The following is a 21,215-nucleotide window of genomic DNA, read 5'->3' as shown; positions in this document are numbered from 1 at the left end:
AGGGTTGGAGAAGCAGCAGCCAGACCAGAGTGCGGGAAAGGAGCACTAGTGGTTAGAGGGGATGAGCCACCACACATTTGAATCCCTCTGCCACAGGATCCCTCTGCCTAATGTTTGGAGGATGAAGGGCAAGGGTGGAGGCAGGGAGACCGGTTAGGAGGCCTCTGCAAGCATCCAGATGAAAGGCTGTCCCATTAGCCTGGGACTGACATGAGAGCTGGAACAAAATCCCACTTATGTTTGAAACCCCAGCATGGAACCCAACACATAACAGCAGGCACTGATTCAAGTTGTTCAAGAAACCAGAGCTCCTAGAGTCATCACTGTTTGTTTTTCTAGGACAAGATATTGCAGGATTTTGTTTCCAGTGGGCAGGTTTTTCCTAATTGAATGGCCTGTGGGCCACATTTTGAGGACAGTGTGGGTGTTTGCGTGGGGGCCACACCACTGAAGTCTGATGGTGAAATTGTTTTCTAAATTCTTTGGACATTTGAAATCTGTTTCTTAAAAAGATCAGTAAAAAAAAATCACACATGTCTCTAAGGCAGGCTGCCTTAGGTAATCAAGCTCCCCCCAACCAAGACCCCAGGAGCATCTTAGAATACAGTCAAAACTTGTTTGGAATTTAAGTCAGGCCTCTGACTATCAAAACCCATCTTTCTGGTTCTAATTTAAGGATCAAAAAGGATAAGGCATTTTAAAAATGATTTCAAAATAATATTTAGATAAGATCATTGAGAAGGATTCATGAACCTGTGAATTCATTTTTCTAAGAGAAGGGAAATACACAGGGAAGTGTTGGAGGGACTTGGTAGTAAGTAGTTCATCAGTTCACTTCAGTTCAGTCACTCAGTCCTGTCCAGCCCCTTGCAACCCCACAGACTGCAGCACACCAGGCCTCCCTGTCCATCACCAACGCCCGGAGTTTACTCAAACTCACACCCATTGAATCGGTGATGCCATCCAACCATCTCATCCTTTGTTGTCCCCTTCTCCTCCTGCCTTCAATCTTTCCCAGCATTAGGGTCTTTTCAAATGAGTCAGTTCTTCCTATCAGGTGGCCAAAGTATTGGAGTTTCAACTTCAGCATCAGTCCTTCCAATGAATATTCAGGACTGATTTCCTTCAGGATGGACTGGTTGGATCTCCTTGCAGTCCAAGCGACTCTCAAGAGTCTTCTCCAACACCACAGTCCAAAAGCATCAATTCTTCAGCACTCAGCTTTCTTTATAGTCCAACTCTCACATCCATACATGACTACTGAAAAAACCATAGCCTTGACTAGATGGAACTTTGTTGGCAAAGTAATGTCTCTTTTTTTAATATGCTGTCTAGGTTGGTCATAACTTTTCTTCCAAGGAGTAAGCGTCTTTTAATGTCATGCCTGCAGTCACCATCTGCAGTGATTATGGAGCCCCCAGTAATAAAGTCTGTCACTGTTTCCACTGTTTCCCCATCTATTAACCATAGATGGGACTGGATGCCATGATCTTAGTTTTCTGAATGTTGAGCTGTAAGCCAACTTTTTCATTCTCCTCTTTCACTTTCATCAAGAGGCTCTTAGTTCTTCTTCACTTTCTGCCATAGGGTGGTATCATCTGCATACCTGAGTTTATTGATATTTCTTCCAGTAATCTTGATTCCAGCTTGTGCTTCATCCAGCCCAGTGTTTCTCATGATGTACTCTGCATATAAGTTAAATAAGCAGGGTGACAATATACAGCCTTGATGTACTCCTTTCCCGATTTGGAACCAGTCTGTTGTTCCATGTCCAGTTCTAACTATTGCTTCCTGACCTGCATATAAGTTTCTCAAGAGGCAGGTCAGGTGGTCTGGTATTTCCATCCATTTCAGAATGTTCCACAGTTTATTGTGAACCACATAGTCAAAGGCTTTGGCACAGTCAATAAAGTAGATGTTTTTCTGGAACTTTCTTCCTTTTTCGATGACCCAACAGATGTTGGCAGTCTGATCTCTGGTTCCTCTGCCTTTTCTAAAACCAGCTTGAACATCTGGAAGTTCATGGTTCACGTATTGTTGAAGTCTGGCTTGGAGAATTTTGAGCATTACCTTACTAGCGTGTGAGATGAGGGCAATTGTGCACTAGTTTGAGCACTCTTTGGCATTGCCTTTCTTTGGGATTGGAATGAACACTGACCTTTTCCAGTCCGGTGGCCAGTGCTGACTTTTCCAAATTTGCTGGCATATTGAGTGCAGCACTTTCACAGTATCATCTTTTAGGATTTGAAATAGCTCAACTGGAATTCCATCACCTCCACTAGCTTTGTTCGTAGTGATGCTTCCTAAGGCCCACTTGACTTCACATTCCAGGATGTCTGGCTCTAGGTGAGTGATCACACCATCGTGATTATCTGGGTTGTGAAGATCTTTTTTGTACAGTTCTTCTGTGTATTCTTGCCACCTCTTCTTAACATCTTCTGCTTCTGTTAAGTCCATACCATTTCTGTCCTTTAATTTTCTTGAAGAGATCTCTAGCCTTTCCCGTTCTGTTGTTTACTTCTATTTCTTTGCACTGATCACCCAGAAAGGCTTTCTTATCTCTTCTTGCTATTCTTTGGAACTCTGCATTCAAATGGGTATATCTTTCCTTTTCTCCTTTGCTTTTGGTTTCTCGTCTCTTCACAGCTATTTGTAAGGCCTCCTCAGACAGCCTTTTTGTTTTCTTGCATTTCTTTTTCTTGGGAATGGTCTTGCTCCCTGTCTCCTATACAGTTTCACAAACTTCCATCCATAGTTCATCAGGCACTTTGTCTATCAGATCTAGTCCCTTAAATCTATTTCTTACTTCCACTGTATAATCATCAGGGATTTGATTTAGGTCATACCTGAATGGTCTAGTGGTTTTCCCTAATCTAGTGGTTTTCCCTACATTCTTCAATTTAAGTCTGAATTTGGCAATAAGGAATTCATGATCTGAGCCACAGTTAGCTCTTGGTCTTGTTTTTGCTGACTGTATAGACTGTTTTTGCTTGTTTTTTGCTGACTGCTGACTTCTCCATCTTTGGCTGCAAAGAATGTAATCAATCTGATTTTGGTATTGACCATCTGGTGATGTCCATGTGTAGAGTCTTCTCTTGTGTTGCTAGAAGAGGATGCTTGCTATGACCAGTGTGTTCTCTTGGAAAAACTCTATTAGCCTTTACCCTGCTTCATTCTGTACTCCAAGTCCAAATTTGCCTGTTACTCCAGGTGTTTCTTGACTTCCTACTTTTGCATTCCAGTCCCTATAATGGAAAGGACATCTTTTTGAGGTGTTAAATCTAAAAGGTCTTATAGATCTTCATGGAACTGTTTAACTTCAGCTTCTTCAGCCTTATCTGTTGGGGCATAGACTTGGATTACCATGCACTGAATGGTTTGTTGGAAACAAACAGAGATCATTCTGTTGTTTTTGGGATTGCATCCAAGTACTGCATTTCGGACTCTTTTGTTGACTATGATGGCTACTCCATTTCTTCTAAGGGATTCTTGCTCGCAGTAGTAGATTTAATGGTCATCTGAATTAAATTCACCCATTCCTGTCCATTTTAGTTCACTGATTCCTAGAATGTCGATGTTCACTCTTGCCATCTCCTGTTTGACCACTTCCAATTTGCCTTGATTCATGGACCTAACATTCCAGGTTCCTATGCAATATTGCTCTTTACAACATCAGACCTTGCTTCCATCACCAGTCACATCCACAACTGGATGTTGCTTTTACTTTGGTTCTGTCTCTTCATTCTTTCTGAAGTTATTTCTCCACTCTTCTCCAGTAGCATATTGGGTACTTACTGACCTGGGGCGTTCATCTTTCAGTGTCCTATCTTTTTGCCTTTTCATACTGTTCATGGAGTTCTCAAGGGAAGACTACTGAAGTGGTTTGCCATTCCCTTCTCCAGTGGACCACATTTTGCCAGAACTTTCCACCATGACCCGTCCATCTTGGGTGGTCCTACATGGCATGGCTCATAGTTTCATTGAGTTAGACAAGGTAGTGGTTCATTAAATTCATAATAAAAGTGGGTGGTTAAATGGCTTCCCAGAGTTGAAAGGCTTCAATGAGATAATGAACCTAAAATGCCCTGCATCAGGCTGATCACAGAGTGGGACTCAAGAAATGCTCATCCCCCTTGCCTTCTCCCTTAAATGCACCCGCTATTTGCCATGGCCCCTAATGTTCTTGATCCACCTGGCCACCAATAAATGACACAATCACTTTTCTGATTTTATAACAAGCAGGACCACCATGTGACTTTTGTGGGCCCCTTCCACATTATAATATCAAAATTAAAAGTTTTTGATAGAGCTTTAAATACTGCAAGATTTTATTTTTATTTCAGGCAAAATGCCATCGATTCTTAGAAATCCTAAAATTTTCTTTTTTTTCCTGTGAGATAAAATAAAAACACATTTTACCTTTGAAAGTTCTTTTCTTTTTCTTCTGATTTTAAGAGAAATGAAAACATTTTTCTGGGCTCTAAAAGCATCGCAGGCCCCAGGGACTGTGCCTGATGGGTAAGTGGCACATTATGGGAGAGACAGAAATGGGGAAGCCACTAGGCTTCTTAACTAGGCTTTTTCTTAACTAGGCTTTTTTCCTAGTATCCAGGGGATAGAACAGTGAGGAAATAATGAAAGTGGGTTGTTCTGCTCATAACTCATCTTGTCTTTTGATTTCAGTTCCTTTGCTTTATTGTCGGTTTACTAACAGCAGGCATGGCATCCGATCATTCATGCAACAAGTGTTTACTGAGGACCTACTGTGTACCAGACATTGTTCAAGGGACTTGGAATATAGCAGGGAACAAACTAAAGACCCCTACCTTGGTGGAACTGATATTCTAGAAGGCAGAAAGGGCCAAGAAACAATAACGTAACACCATAGTTTACCGTCTCTAAGATGGCAATGATATAAACATACCATTATTCTGTATGCCATGAAAAAAAGAAATTGATGCTAATAATTGCTGTCAATTATTTAAAAAAATCCTAATTTCACAGCTTCCCTGGTAGCTCAAATGGTAAAAAATCTGCCTTCAATGCAGGAGACCTGGGTTCAATTCCTAGGTTGGAAAGATCTCCTGGAGAAGGGATTGGCAACCCACTCCAGTATTCTTGCCTGGAGAATCCCATGGACAGAGGATCCTGGAGGGTGGGCTACAGACAATGGGGTCACAAGGAGCTGGACATGACTGAGTGACTAGCAGTTCATTTCACTTCAAAGTGTGTAAAATATTGTGGAACTCAGAATTGATTACCTATGTGAAAGTGTTAGTCACTTAGTTGTGTCTGACTCTTTGCAATCCCATGGACTGTAGCCCACCAGGCTCCTCTGTCCTTGGAATTCTCCAGGCAAGAATACTGGAGTGGGTAGCCATTCTCTTCTCCAGGGGATCTTCCAAACCCAGGGATCGAACTCGGGTCTCCTGCATTGCAAACAGATTCTTTATAGTCTGAGAGACCAGGGGAGCCCTGATTACCTATAGAAGATAAATTATATAGTATAGTAGGTGACTATCAGAAACAAAAGCAGAGCAGGCAAAGAAGGTTTAGGAAGAGGAGTGGTAAAACTGAACAGACTTGAAGGAGACAGAGCTGTTAAATTTTTATAAGACTTGATTTTTTTTATAACGCTTTTAGGTTTACAATAAAACTGAGAGAAAGGTACAGAGATTTGCCATATGCCCCCTGCCCCCATACTCATGTAACCTCCCCAATATGGATATCAGTCGTCAGAGTGGTACATTTGCCCTGGGATGAACCAGCATCGATATATCATGATCACCAAAAGCCCACTGTTTACACCTTAGGGTTCACTCTTTTTTTAAAAATTGGAGGATGATTGCTTTACAATATTGTATTGGTTTCTGCCATGCAACAATGTGAATCAATTATAACTCTCTACATATTCCTCCCTCTTGAGCTTCTGTCCTATCCCGCCCCTCTGAGTCGTCACAGAGCACCAGGGTGGGCTCCCTGTGTTATAAAGCGGCTGCCTACTAGCTATTTTCCACATGGCAGTGAATATATGTCAGAGTTACTTTCCCAACTCGACCCACCGTCTCCTACCCACACTGAGTGCACAGGTCTGTTCTCTGTATCTGTGTCTCCATTCTTTCCCTGCAGAGGGGTCACTCCTGGTGGTGTAGGTTTTCTATTCTATAGGTTTTAACAAATATATAATGCATGTATTTATCATTATATTATTATACAGAGTAGTTTCACTGTCCTAAAAATCCTCTGTGGTCCATCTCTTCATCCCTCTTCTCCATCCCACCCCTGGCAACCTCTGATCTTCTTTACTGTCCCCATTACATTGCCTTTTCCAGAGTGTCTTATAGGCAGAATCATAAAGGATTGGGCTCTTTCAGATTGGGTTCTTTCACTTAAACGTAAATACGCGTTTAAGGCTGCCATGTGTCTTTTCACTGCTTGATTGTTCACTTCTTTTTTGCACTGAGTAATATTCCATTGATTTTTTTAAAAGCAGCTTTATTGAGGTATAATTTACATACCATAAAATTCAATGAATTTAAGTAAATCTACAGTTATGCAAACATTGCCATAATCCAGATTTAGAATGTTTCTTTATTGTGGTAGGAATACTTCACATGAGATCAACCATCTTAACAGTTTTCATATGTGATGCACACTCCTGTGACCTCCAGCACTCTGCTGCCCAGAGATCTCTATTCACCTTGTAGGACTGAAACCTCATACTTATTGAACAGCTATTTCCCATTTCTACCTCTCCTCAGCCCCTGGCAACCACCAATCTATTCTCTGTTTCTCTTGAGTGGAATTATGCTCTGTGACTGACTTATTTCATTTAGCATAATACCCTGCAGATTCATCCATGTTGGTGCATGTTGTAGGATCTCCTTCTTTTTTGAGGCTGAATAGCATTCCATTGCATGTACATGCCACAGTTTCCTTATCCATTCGTCCATCAATGGACATTTAGCTTGTTTCCACATTTTGGTTATTGTCAACAATGCTGCCATGAACGGGAGAATGCAAATGTATCTTCAAGGTCGTGATTTTAATTCTTCTGGATAACTACTTGGAAGTGAAACTGCTGGATCAGATGATAGTTCTATTTGTCATTTTTTGAGGAATTTCTATACTGTCTTTCACGGTGGCTCTTTCATTTTACATCCCCACCAACAAGAGTTCAAATTTCTCCAAATTCTTAGCAACACAACCTTAAAGAAATGTAACAGCCCTGCTAGTTGGCTGAGACAATCTCATTATGAATTTGATGTACATTTCCCTGATGGTTAGTGATGCTGAGCATCTTTTCATGTACCAGCTGGAATAGCGGCTATTTACTGAACAACTGTGAGCTCCATTGGGTAGAAATCATTTTGTTCATTGCTCTGTCCCCACTGTTAAAGAATCTGATATGTAATAGGCACTTAATAAATATTTTTGAATGAATAAGCCACCATGTGCCAGGCATGCCACAGATATTATTTCCAAATTCTTATCAAATCAGAGGGAGGCATCAGCATCCCTATTCTGTGGATTGTAGATATGGATAGATATGGATAATGGATAGTAAGATCACATAGCCAGGCAGAGGGAATAAATAGGACCCAAAACATGGGTCTTTGATGTGAACACACAGATGCTGCCTCTATACTTCACTAGCTTCTCTGCTTCTGGCCTTTTAAATATCTTCGTAGTGCAAAAAACCCAAAGGTAAATTGGGATCTCAGGCAAGCAAGGCCTCTGGATAAAAAATCCAGACTCACAGAAATCAGAATGAAACATCCAGAAGCAGAATATCCAATCCACTGCCTGGAAAATGCTGTGATTTGCACAATTGCAATAGTCAAAGCTATGGTTTTTCCAGTAGTCATGTGTGATGTGAGAGGTGGACCTCAAAGAAAGCTGAGTGCCAAAGAATTGATACTTTTGAATCGTGGTGTTGGAGAAGACTCTTGAGAGTCCCCTGAACTTCAAGGAGATCAAACCTGATAATCCTAAAGGAAATCAGTTCTGAATATTCATTGGAAGGACTGATGCTGAAGCTCCAACACTTTGGCCACCTGATGCGAAGAACTGACTCATTGGAAAAGACCCTGATGCTGGGAAAGATTGAGGACAGGAGGAGAAGGGGACAACAAAGGATGAGATGGTTGGATGGCATCACCGACTCTATGGACATGAGTTTGAGCAAGCTCCAGGAGTTGGTGATGGACAGGGAGGCCTGGCGTGCAGCAGTCCATGGGGTTGCAGAGTTGGACACTACTGAGCAAGTAACTGAACTGGCTTGTTATCTCAGATCTCAAGTTCTAGCTGCCTTCACTTTAAAATCAATTATATCAGTGAATTAAAACTCTCCACCTCAAAAGAGATGATTATCAGAAGAACCCTTTCTCAAACAGTTTAGCCCAATCTGTTAAAGCACAATTGCTAAAAATTAACTTACTTCAATACTTTATAAAATGTAAAGCCAAACAACAATGGACATGGAAATCTACCACAATTTTTCTAAGGAAAAAAAAAAAAAAAAACAAACATGTATAGATGTATATGTATAGAAAAATATCTTGGGTAAAATCTGTAAAGCCAATATTGTCTTAATTCAAAATTACACCTAATTTGAAACAACTGCTTTTTCCTAGGCCAACAGGGTACTCTATTGTTTTTTAATAAAAACAACAGAAAATTCAAATTCAGTTTCTGCCCCCAAGAAAGCTATGTTTTATGTTAACAAAGCTCTACTGAAAACCACTCATGCTGGGAGCAGAGGTCTCCATCATGACCCCAGGGTGGGAGGATTGTCAGTGGTTAGCCAAGGTCCCGAAAGACTTGAAATTTTGCTTTCAGATGTGAAGGGATAATTAAACTTGGTCTGAATGAACCAGCCTTTGGAGCAGAGGAGGCAGAGATTAGAATGTAAGTTCCAAAGGCCTCTGTTACTTTGCCTTGTTCATAACTTGATCAGAGGAATACCCAGAATGGACCCTATGTACCAGTACACATTCTTTTTTTAAATTGCAGTAGCAAATATTCCTTTGTGTGACCTCACTTGAACAATGTTTTCTTATCCATTTTTGTGTTGATGGACAATTGGTTTGCTTTCAGATTTGAAGCATTGTAAGTGAAGCAGTGGCTACAGTCAGGGGCTGGAGGAGGAGGGAGTGGTATTAATGCTGAGGTCTGAACTGTGTTCCTCCAAAATGCCTGTGTTAAGGCTCTAGCCTCCAAAGTGATTGTATTTGGAGATGGAGCCTTTATAGAACTCATTAAGGTTAAATGAGTTCGTAAGGGTAGGGCCCTGGTCTGGCTTCCCAGGTGGCACAGTAGTAGAGAATCTGCCTGCCAATGCAAGAGACCTGGATTCAATCCCTGGGTCAAGAAGATACCCTGGAGGAGGACATGGCAACCCAGTTTAGTATTCTTGCCTGAAAAAAATTCCATGGACAGGGGAGCCTGGCAGACTACAGTCGGTGGGGTCACAAGAAGTCAGACCTGACTGAACACACACACAGACACACTGATCTGATAGGAACAGTGTGCTCATAAGAAGAGACATCAAAGAGCTTGGTGCACAGATAAGAGGTCCGGGGAACACACAGTGAGAAGGGGGCTATCTGCAAGCCAGAAAAAGAGCCCTCACCAGAACCCAACCAAGCTGGAACCCTGATTTCAGACTTCCAGCCTCCAGAACTTGGAGAGATGCGTCTCTGTTGTTTACACGGTCCAGCCTGTGCTATTTTGTTATGGCAGCCTAAGCAGGTTAAGAAGGGCAGATTGGGTGTCAGCAAGTTACTGACTAGACAGAGACACAATGGAACTTTTCACATAAGAGTGAAGGAAACACCCTGTATCTTGATCTGACTCTTGGTTACATGGGTGGATGTGTAGGTAACCAGATTGCATCCAATTGTCCATTTCAGATTTGTACATCTTTATGTCTTAACCATTAAAAAGTCCTTCTCCTTCCTACCACCATCCATCCCAGTGGTCTTAGGTCCAGCTGCAGTCACAAAACATTATAGACTGTGTGGCTTATAAACAATAAAAATAGATTTCTCACAGTTCAGGAGGCTGAAATCTGAGATCAGAGTGCCAGGATAAATGTTGAGGGCTCTCCTTTGGATTGCAGACCTCCTGTGGTGTCCTCACCTGGCCAAGGGACTGCGGATCTCTCTGGAGGCCGTTTTATAAGGACTCCACCCTTAAAATATTCCATGCATGTGGGCTCCACCCTCATGATCTAAGACTGCACTTCCTAATACCATCACTTTGTGAGTCAGGAATTCAACACACATTTTGGAGGGACACAAACATACCTAACTTGGTGCCAAGAGAATCTGTGTTTAAAAAATATACCAAAATAGCCTGACTGCCTTTGAGTAAGGCTGATAGGAGGGAAATTGACATATATGCTTTGTCTGATGTATTTATATACATATTCAAATATAATAAAAATTCAGCGGATCCTATAAGTTGCCCTAGATCAGCAAGGACCCAATGGTGGGGCTGGATTCAGACCCCGCCTCTTTCTAACTGCTGCATCTGAAAGCAAACCCGCAGCCACGGAAATGTGCAGGAAGGATGCCCTGGAACGTCCAAGACACAGAGTGAGCAGGGAGGCCTGGGGTTAAGAGGGCAGCTCTGTGGGGTCCAGAGCCTGAGTCACCCCCTCTGAGGGACACCCTGCCTGCGCTGCGCCGGAGGAAGGAAGCTGAAGTGAGGACGACTGGAAGGAGCGGGCGGAGCAGAACCAAGAGCTCCAGGAGCGGAGCTGCACCACCAGCTGGGCGGCCCGGCCAAGAACAACAGGAAGCTTCCATCCCACCCCTGCTCACTACAACCCCGGCGCGGAGCCCGGGTCATTCTCTCCAAAGGGCCTTCGGCAGATGTTACATAAACAAAACCTCCATTGACTCCAGTCTGGGCCTGGCCTAAAATAGCCCGCGGGCTTTCCCCCCGACTCGGCAGCCTCTCCACCATCCCTCAAGGTCCCCGGCGCTGATGAGCGGCTTGCCTCCATGTGCGGACAGTACTCTAGAGCATCCTCAAGAGAGTTCCCCGGCAGCAGAGGGCGGGGTCCCTTTGTTTTCCCTGGCGGATGTCCCTCTCTGCGCTAAGACCTTTGATGGCTACTGAGCCAAGGGACGCATCCCTCACCAGAGAGGCAGGAAGCCGGGTCTGAGGGATAGCTGGGTGGGCTGGCAACAGGTGTGAGAGGGCCGGCTTCTCTCTCTCAGTCTCTGTCTCTCTCCCCACCCACTTCACAGGATGGAGCGTGAGTGGGAGCCCACGGCCAAGCGCTCCAGGTCAGACCACAAGGCTTCCTTTCAAGCCTTGTGCCTCCTCCTTTCCAGCCCTCCTGTGCCTTTGTGATCAAACCCTCTTCGAACTCTTTCTCTGAGGTCCTATAAGCTCCTCTGACTCCATTCACACTTCTTTTTGCAGAAAACTGTTCCATCTGTGCACATCTGAAGACTCAGAGCTGTGACACAGCTGTGATACCACCCTCGGCTTTACGACCTCAACACAGCCCCTGAACCCCGATAATGATCTCTCCCCACTGCGTTGCCCCAGAATCCTGACTCAAAAAAATAACAAAACAGTATCAGCAACTTAACAAGATATTGGTTAAAAACTATGTGCCTGATACTATACTAAGCATTTTATGCTGTTTCATTTTATTTCTCGCTGAGCAAGCCTATGAGATAGGTGTGATGGTCATCTCCAGAAGACTCTAGAACAGTGAACTGTACTTTCCTGTATTCATAGAAGTATTATAGGGTGTGTCGATGACACACCCAAGCCTGTAGGGCTAGTTTTCACATCTTAACCGCTGCCTCAGACGTCCTAGAAAACAGTCAGTAGGGGCTTACAGCACCTCGTTTCCATAGTCTTCCTTGGTCAAAATCCAAGCCCCCTGCTTGTTCTGTGTAATTAAACATATTATATTGGTCAATTCCTTACTTAACCAATACTTATTGGGCATGTTATTTTCTCTAGGCAAGATGCTATTTAAGTCTACCCAGGCCAAAAAGAAATTACACGATGTATCGTGTGTGAACATTTAGCTCTCATTTTATTGACAGCCGCACTTCGGTTGTGAGAGGGTCTTATGTTTCTCAGGCTGAAGATCCCCAAACCACATCTCTGGCCAGGAACCAGCAGGTGTGCCCGTCTGCAGGAGAGAGGGAGGGAGGCATGTGGGGAGCTAGGAGGAACCCTACCTGGGAAAGGTCCACACTCAGACCAAGGGGCCAGAGCCAGGCTGTGGAGGTCCAGCAGGGGACTGATGTGACCTGGGAAACCCTGGCATCCAGAGGACGTTAGTTCAGATCCAGATCTCACTTCCCTGTATCTCAAATGGTAAAGAATCTGCCTGTGATGCAGGAGATCAGGGTGCAATCCTGGGTTGGGACGCTCCTCTGGAGAAGGGAATGGCAATCCACTCCAGGATTCTTGCCTGGAGGATTCCGTGGACAGAGAAGCCTGGCAGGCTACAGTCCATGGGGCTGCAGAGTCGGACACGACTGAGCGACTCCACACACACGCCCCAGATCTTCTCTACTCTCGTGGCCTCTGTGCAGCTGGCTACTACCAGGGTTGCTCTAGGATCACCCCGGGTCTGAGGCAGCCCTTAGACCGAGTCAAAGCCTTAGTTTATGTCTAGAAAAAAGGCCTACCTTTCTGGGTTTCCAAACTTTTCTTCTTTATTCATGGTATTCACCTGTCCATCCGTCCATCCATCCACCCAGCCCAGAAACAGTTCTCGAGCATCTACTATGAGCTAATACTGGGTAAGCAGAGATAAGTAATGTATAAAACATGATCAATAAAATTCACACTGCTGTACATTATACATGAAAGTTGTTAAGAGAGTAAATACTAAGAGTTCTCATCACAAGGATATTCTTTTCTTTTTTTGTGTGTGTCTATGTGAGATGATGAATGTTCTCTAAACTTATTGTGATAATCATTTCATGACATAAGTAAGTCAAATCATTATGCTGTATACCTTAACCTTATACAGTGCCATATGTCAATTATTTCTCAGTAAAACTAGAATAAAAAGAAAGAAAAGGAACAAAATATCTTATCAACTACTGAACCCAAGAACAAAGTCTGATATGTCCATACAATGGAATACTACTCGGCAAGCAAAAAAAAATGAAATATTAATACATTTAACAATATAGAAGAATCTTAAAATCATGATTAGTGAAAAAGTCCAGATAAATCTTCTCTAAAGGAGAAATTTTTTTAAATTGTATATTGATGAGATGGTAAAATTTATCTATATCTATCATGGCAATTATCTCACAATATATGGAAATCAAACCATCACAGTTTGCATCTTAAACTTATGCAATAATACATGCCAATTATTTCTCAATAAAATTGGAAGAACAAAAAGTAATGGAATACAATCTTGCCCTCCCGGAGTTCAAGTCCTCATGGAAGAGGTAGAGTGGTGGAGCACAATGTTAAGGGGAGTGATTCCCAGGTGGCGCTAGTGGTAAAGAACCCACCTGCCAATGCAGAGGCAAGAGACGCAGGTTCGATCCTTGGGTCAGGAAGATCCCATGGAGGAGGACATGGCAACCTTCTCCAGTATTCTTGCCTGGAGAATCCCATGAACAGAGGAGCCTGGTGGGCTACAATCCATAGGGTGGCAAACAGTCAGACACGACTGAAGCAGCTTAGCGCACACACAGACATCATCACAGGCTATGAAGCACAAGATGGAGTCTTCATCGATCTTTGCAGGAGGTGCTGGAGGTGTGTGCATGTGTGTCTGTGTTCACCCACCTGCATCCATACACAGGGAGGTCGGGTGAGGCTGCATGTGGGCTTCCAAGAGGAGACTGCTGGGGACACTTACTTCCGTCTCTCGATGCTTCCTTCCACGTGGACACCTCCACCAGAGCACAGCTCCTGGACTCTTGCCACCACTTTATTCATCTCCCCCAGGGGGAGAGGAATGACTTATCTGACCTGTGAGTCCAGGAGAGGGAACTGGGAGAATGAGTCAGTCATTCTTTGGCGGGGATCATTTCTTCTGCTCCCCTGTGCCGTAAACTTTACAGAGCCAGGCTTTTGCTGGGAACATACTCCTTGTAACCTTCCCGGCAAGAGCCTGAGAAGTACGTTTAGTACAGAGGGAGAGATTAAAAAGCTACTTGGCTAATATAATTAAAGCCGCACTCACCAAGCCAGCTTGTGTCAGCACTGTCATTTTGATCTCCATTTGCTTTACTGGATTCCCTCAATCCCCAACACAGATGATGCTTACTTAGGGTCTGGGCGGACATGTAGACAGGTGCAGAGGGGTGGATGTGTCACTTAGGCTGGGCTGAAGGAAATCTTCGCTCCACTTGCTGAATGAGACCAGGATCACCCTGAGCTCTGTAGACAAAGACGACAAATCTCCAGGGACTCTCTTTGCCTCATCCCTTACTACAGAGCTTCCTGATTCAGGATGAAAGAAGCAAATCTGGACTGTCCTTTTTAAGAGTCTGTAATGGTCAGACAAAGGTCACAAATGGTCTTTGGTTCAAACCTGGAACTCCCACTGATTGTCCCAAATCAGACTCGGGAGAGCAGCCTGCCTTACTTTCAGTCTGCCTTTATTTTGAAAGGGTAACCATTTGTGAATGTGTTTTGGCTTGATTTTGGGGAACACCTTTGCCCTGTTGTTTTTTGTGCTTGTTGACTTCCTGTGGAGCTAAACTTGAAATCATAGTTGTTCCTAGAAACAAACACTGTAAGTGTATTAACCCATACACCTCTTGGGAAGCTGATCAGGATCGCTGACCCCCTTTTCCCAGATGACAAGTTACTGAGATGCAAGGTGGCAGACCCAAAAAGCATTGGCAAAAACCTGAAGGGTCCCACTCATATCCATTAGGATTTTCACATCAGGCAATGCTATTTCCTTGTTGATTCTGTCAGCTCAACTGGTGGTAGCTGAAAGGTTTTGGTTTCAAAACCTTTCTCCCTGGCTTTGAAACTGAAAGCTTCAGAGTCACTAACAGCCCAGTAGAGGGAGCTGTGTTAAACAATTTACTGAAGTCAAATGTAAAATACTTGCAATTAGCCAAATAGGTGGTACCTGTGTGTATTATGGAAGCTCCATTTATCAATAGGTGGTTACTTAGTCAAAAGCTCAGAGCCAGAGCAAAACTTCTGCAAGGTGGTATCTTGGGCTTTGTGGGCTGCCCTGGATTGTGCTGCTTGCTTCCGTCAGCAAAACTTGGTTTTGGCTCAACGTGACAGTTGCCACAATTTGACAGGCTCACAGATTCCAGAGCAGGGCCTGGCTCCAGTACAGTGAGGCAAATGGGCGATTGCGCTGACCTTGCACTCACACACAATCAGGGCTGCTCATGTTCTTGGTCTCTGAAGATAGATCCTATGTCAGAGAAACCTGCAACTTAGGGAGTTTGCTAGCGACTACCTTTGAGGGCAGTGGCTGGGAAGGGAAGACAGGGATAGGAGAATCTCACCGAATGTTTGGTGTTGCTGTTCACTCAACCCGTTAGCTCCTTGTGCGGACTCGGACTTGACTAAGTTCAGATCCAGGGCGGCCCTCAATAAAGACTTCTATTGAGCAAACTTCTAACAGCAAGACTATTGTGAAATTGGAAAATATCATGCAGAAGCAATATATGTGTGTGTGTGTGGGTTTATGTAAGAATAGGAATTACCAAAATTGATTGCAGGTCATGAAAGATAACAACGGCAGAGACAGGAAAGCTGGCAAAACTAGCCTCTTTGAGGACTGATTAGTATTTTAAATAAACACATCTGTTGGGAAATAAGGAAACAAAAGTGATACACAGGGAGACTGGACCATGTGTACTAGTTTTCTGGAGCTGCTGTAACAAAAATCCCACAGAGCGGGGGTTTTAAAAAATGGAAATTTATTGCCTGCAGCTCTGGAGGTGGGAAGTCTAAGATCAAAGAACTGGCAGGCTTGGTTTCCTCAGAGGCCTCCCTCCTTGGCTCACAGGTGGCCACCCTCTTGCTGCCTCTTCCCATGGCTGTCCACCTGTGTAATACCACCTCTGGTCGATTTCTTTCCCTATAAGGGCACCATCATGTCAGGTTAGAACCCACTCTAATGTCCTCCTTCTAACGAATTGCCTCTTTAAAGAACTTATCGTGACATTCAGAGATGCTGGGGGTTGGGATTTCCATGCAAGAATTTTAGGGTGGCACAGTTCAGCCCCTAACACCATGAATGTCTATGACAGAGAAGTTGTACTGATTACTGTAGATAATGCTAGTTGTTATAACAGATAAATCCTGAAGTTTTAGGGCTTAACACAATAAAAAGAATTATTTTCATTCAAGTTCAAATTTGTTTCAGTTAGAAGCTCTGGGGCAGCTGGACAAAGGGTAGTCATTTAGGGACACAGTGACCATCTTCAGCACATGCAAAGGACACTTTGGATGAAGAAGTTAGAAGGAAAGTGTGGAGAGACCACACAGCTCTTCCCGTCTTAACCCAGGAGTGATACATCATTTACACTCACAGTCCGTCAGCCAGAGCTAGTCTCACACCCCTGCCTGGATGCAAGGGCCTGGGAAATGCAGTTCGTGTCTAAACCCAGGAGAGAAGCAGGTTGGGTGACCATCCAGTCAGCCTCTGCCATGGGAATGAAGCAGGTGAGCCTCAAGTCTAAAGATGGGCCAGTTGTTCTGGGGACTGGCAACCAGGTCCTGGAGAAAGTGCCTAGCTCACAGAACTGAGGTGGTGAGGGATGCTTGGAGATTCCCAAAGCCAAGCTGAGTCTTAGTCTTCAGAGGTGCTTCCCAACCTAGTCACGGCCCAGTACGTGTGTGAGATACGAATGAGGCTATTCAAGGCCAGGGTGAGAGTTCCGGGGCTCTAACCCCTCCAGGGGGCCAGGTGACGGCTGTGAAGGCTGAGGAGGAGCATGTATTGACAACCTGTTTGCAACACAGCTGTGAGCTGCCTCTCAGGGGGCGAAGCTGTGGTCCAGAGAAGGAAGCAGGTGATGTACACCAGGAGTGTATTCTGTGATGATCAAAACCTACGGCTGCCATCATAGGCTAAAACCCACAAGAGGGGAACCAGGGACTGTAAAAACCTGGGGAAGAATTGTCCTGAAGGCTCTAAGGATGATCGGGTGCTGGGACCACAGACTTTGCCCTCATCTGGAAGCCACATTCAGAATGGGAGAGTCCCTCCTGTTGAGCAGGACTAGCAAGTTGGACCATCAGTTATGTTATATTTGTAGCCAAACTATGAAAAGAACTCATAAGACCCAGTAGCAGGAGAACAATCCAACTTAAAAGTGGTCAGAGGAACTGAACAGACACTTTTCTAAAGAAGACAAACGCTAATGAACACATGAGATGGTGCTCAACATCACTAATCAGAGAAATGCAAGTCAAACCCACAACAAGTTATCTCCTCACAACTGTGAGGCTGGCTGTCACCAAATAGACAAGAGATAGTAGTGTTGGCGAGGCTGTGGAGAAAAGGGAACCCTTGTGCACTGCTAGTAAGAAAGTAAAATGGTTCAGTCGCTGTGGAAAACAATAGGGAGGTTTGTCAGAAAAATTAAAAATATAATTACCATATGATTCCATAATTCCAACTGTGAGTATATATTTAAAGGGGATGAGAACAGGGTATCAAATGAGATAATTACAGCCCCATGTTCACAGCAGCACTATTTACAATAGACAAGACATGGAGGCAACCCAAATGTCCACTGACAGATGAATGGATAAAGATGTAAAGTATTATCCAGCTCTCAGAAAGAAAGAAATCATGCCATTTGTGAATGGATCTTGAAGGTCTTATGCTAAGTGAAATAAGCCAGACAGAGAAAGACAAATACTCCAAAGTATCACTTATACCTGGAATCTTAAAAACAAAAACAAAAAAACTAACTCCTAGACACAGAGAGTAAAACAGTGGTTGCCAGAGGCTAGGGGGTTGGGGAATAGGGAGATGCTGATAAAAAGGGTACAAAGTCTCAGGTGTGAGATGAACAAGGTCTGAGGATCTAACTTCAAACATGGTGACTATAGTTGACAACACTCTATTGTATATCCGAATTTTGCTGAGTGTAGTACTTAAATGTTCTCTTTTTTAAAAAAAAAAGGATAAATATGTAAGGTGATAAATGTGTTAATTAACTAGATGGGGAGAATTCTTTCATAACATGTATCAAATCTTCACATGTACACTTAAATACCTTATAATTTTGTCAATTATACCTTATTAAAGCTGAAATTTTTTTACGAAAACAAGAAAAGCACAAAGAAGAAGAAAACAGAACAAAGGTCCCAACATAGGTTCAATGTTAAAAAAAAAAAAAGTATACATGCTATCTTTGATTTGGTTTAAATCACTTCCACTTTCAATGAACAAATATTAGCTTCAACTATTAAAAAACCTCAGCTGATGCTACAAATTATGGAAAAACACTTGATCAAAAAAAAAAAAACAGGTAGATCATGTGGCATAGAGGCTGGAGGCCAGTTAAAAAGTTGATATGCTTTTAACCGACTCTCCACTGAAGGAAATAAACCCGCATCCTCATAATTATCAGAGAATCTTTGCAATGTTATCAATTCTGGACATCTTAGATCGCAAATGCCAGGTAGCACTTTAAAGTAATTTACAATATACTTGGAGATTAAATGACATTTTTGTCTGAAAACTAGCTCTTTCTCAGAAACTGTTCTTGCCTCCCACGAAGTTATGAAAAATAAATTGGAGAAATCTTTTTATTAAGACCTTTAAAGTAAACAAATAGCTTTCAGGATAATATCCAATCCTTTGTCATTTCCTTTCTCCATTTTCACCAAATATGGGAACGTTTAACCACACAGGAAGAAGTTGGTGGGTTTGGAAAGTCGCTAAATTCTCTTATTTGAATCAATCCACATTAAACACAGGCTGTTTTATTAGCAAGTAAAAGATAAGTATAACTTATACTGAGTGGAATGTGGAAGAGAATTCCTTCTCAGTCCAGAGATCCTGGAAAAAATGAATGATTCCAGTAAAAACCTGAGGAGTGAAGGATGTCCTGAGAGTGGGTCAGACCAAATCATCCATGTATCAAATCCGTGACGCTCACAAAAATGCGCTTCAAAGAACGATGGACACCTGAGGTCTGTGCACCACTGGGGTGGGGCATGAGATGACTTAGGCGTAAAGATGAACAATTTTAACAGCAATGTATTCAAATTAATGTATGTTCAAAAAAAATATCCTGCACAATTAAACCATGATTTCATAAATAATATTACCTAGAGTGAAAGTAGAGTAACATTTTAAATTATTAAGGAGGCAATTAATATTAAGCACGATTGATCCTCATTATTCATGGATTCTGAATCTGTGAATTTGCCTGCTTGCAGAAATGTACCTGTGACCCCAAAGCCAGTACTTACAATGCTTCCACGGTCATTTGCAGATGTGCAGAGGAGCAAAAAATTGTATTGCTGGACCTGCAAGTTCTCAGCTGAGACTGGAGAGGTGACTTGATGACTTCTTTTTTCAGTTCGCACACTGCAAACGTGTCCTTTTCAAGATCTATTTAGTGCTATTTTTTGTGCTTCTCATTGGTGGTTTTGCTGTTTTAAAATGGCCCCCAGGCTCAATTCTGAAGCTGGACTCGTGTTTCCGAGTACTAGAACGCTGTAATGAGCCTTACATAGAAAAACAGAAAACATGTGTGTTAGATAAGCTTCGCTCAGGCCTGAATTGCAGTCTTGTTGACCATGACTTCAGCAGCTATGAATCAATAATATATATTCTAAAAGTTGCCTTAAAAAAGAAACACACATCACACCAGGTCACATACTGATCTGCTGGGGACAAAGTTGTGATCAGAGGCTCACAGGAACCTAGGCCCTGTGTTTCCCCAGGAGCAACATTTCACTACTTGCTAACTCAGTACTGTTGATTGGTAATTGTGGTTCACTTGGAAAGGCGCCACCACACCGCCCTTTTAGGAAGGTCTTGTTGCCCAGCTGAAGGGAGTGTGGTCAACAGCTTTCAGCTGGTGGCTCATCTAGGCCCAATCCTGTGCTTCATGTTTATCTTTAATGAACACCTCATATCCCAACTTTTGACTTCCCTGGTGGCTCAGTAGTAAAGAATCCACCTGCCAACGCAGGAGATACACGTTCGATCCCTGGGTCAGGAAGATCCCCTGGAGAAGAAAATGTCAACCCACTCCAGCATTCTTGCCTGGGAAATCCCATGGACTGGGGAGCCTGGCAGGCTACAGTCCATGGCATTGCAAAAGAGTTGGACACAACTTAGAGACAACACAACAATTCCAACCTTCATTTCAGCCTCATTTTCTGAAGAACCCAACCTGTAAGGTGATTCACATATTTGGCAAAGTATACATTACCCAACCAAACGTGAGTCTGCTTGCCCAAGCACAGTAAAGCCAGTCTACCGACACTGGTTATGGGGAAGGAAAGTGCAGCGTTCATTATAGGGCATCAAGCTAGGAGTTCAGGCAGCTAATGTCTAAGAGACCTGGACTCCCTGATGGCTTTCAGGGAAAAGTTTTCCAAGACATGGTGAGGAGAGGGTTTTGGGGTGCGTGGTCAGCTCGTGGACATTCTTCTGGTTGGGGGGGTGGTGAGGTAATCGAGAATCAACATCATCATTAGCCTCCTGGCTCCAACTGGTCTGGGATGTGTGTGCTCGTGATCAGCGTGTAGTTAACTTCTCCCATCTGGTGGGGATTTAAGTATCTGCAAAACAGCTCAAAGGACATGGCTCAGAATACTATCTATAGCCATTGAGGAGGAACTAAAGATCCTTGACTTTGTTTAATGACTAAACTATTATTATTTTGTCTTCTTGACTGTTTTCCTTTGTTTCTGCATTTTCTCATTTCTTGTATTAAATTTATTATTTGGAACTCAGGGAAAGCCTAGGGAGCTAAAGTTTTTCTATGAAAAAGATGCAGGCAGAGGACATGGAATGGGGAGGAGGGGTGGGAATCTGTCCAGGGAAAGGCCTGATAGGGTCCTGCTCCATTACATATAGAGAAACACTTTGCTAAGACCCTCCCTTCTCCCCCTCCTGCCCTCCACAGATAGCAGCCTACTTGCTCTTATCCTCATGGTTCTGGACTCTTGGTCCAAATCCAAACTCAGATACCCATGCCCAGCCCTAAGCTACTGCTTGAGACTGCAAAGTCTGGGTCCTG

Source organism: Cervus elaphus, chromosome 6 (assembly GCF_910594005.1).
Source record: "Cervus elaphus chromosome 6, mCerEla1.1, whole genome shotgun sequence".
Classification (NCBI taxonomy): domain Eukaryota; kingdom Metazoa; phylum Chordata; class Mammalia; order Artiodactyla; family Cervidae; genus Cervus; species Cervus elaphus.
Note: the sequence above shows the minus strand (reverse complement) of the source record.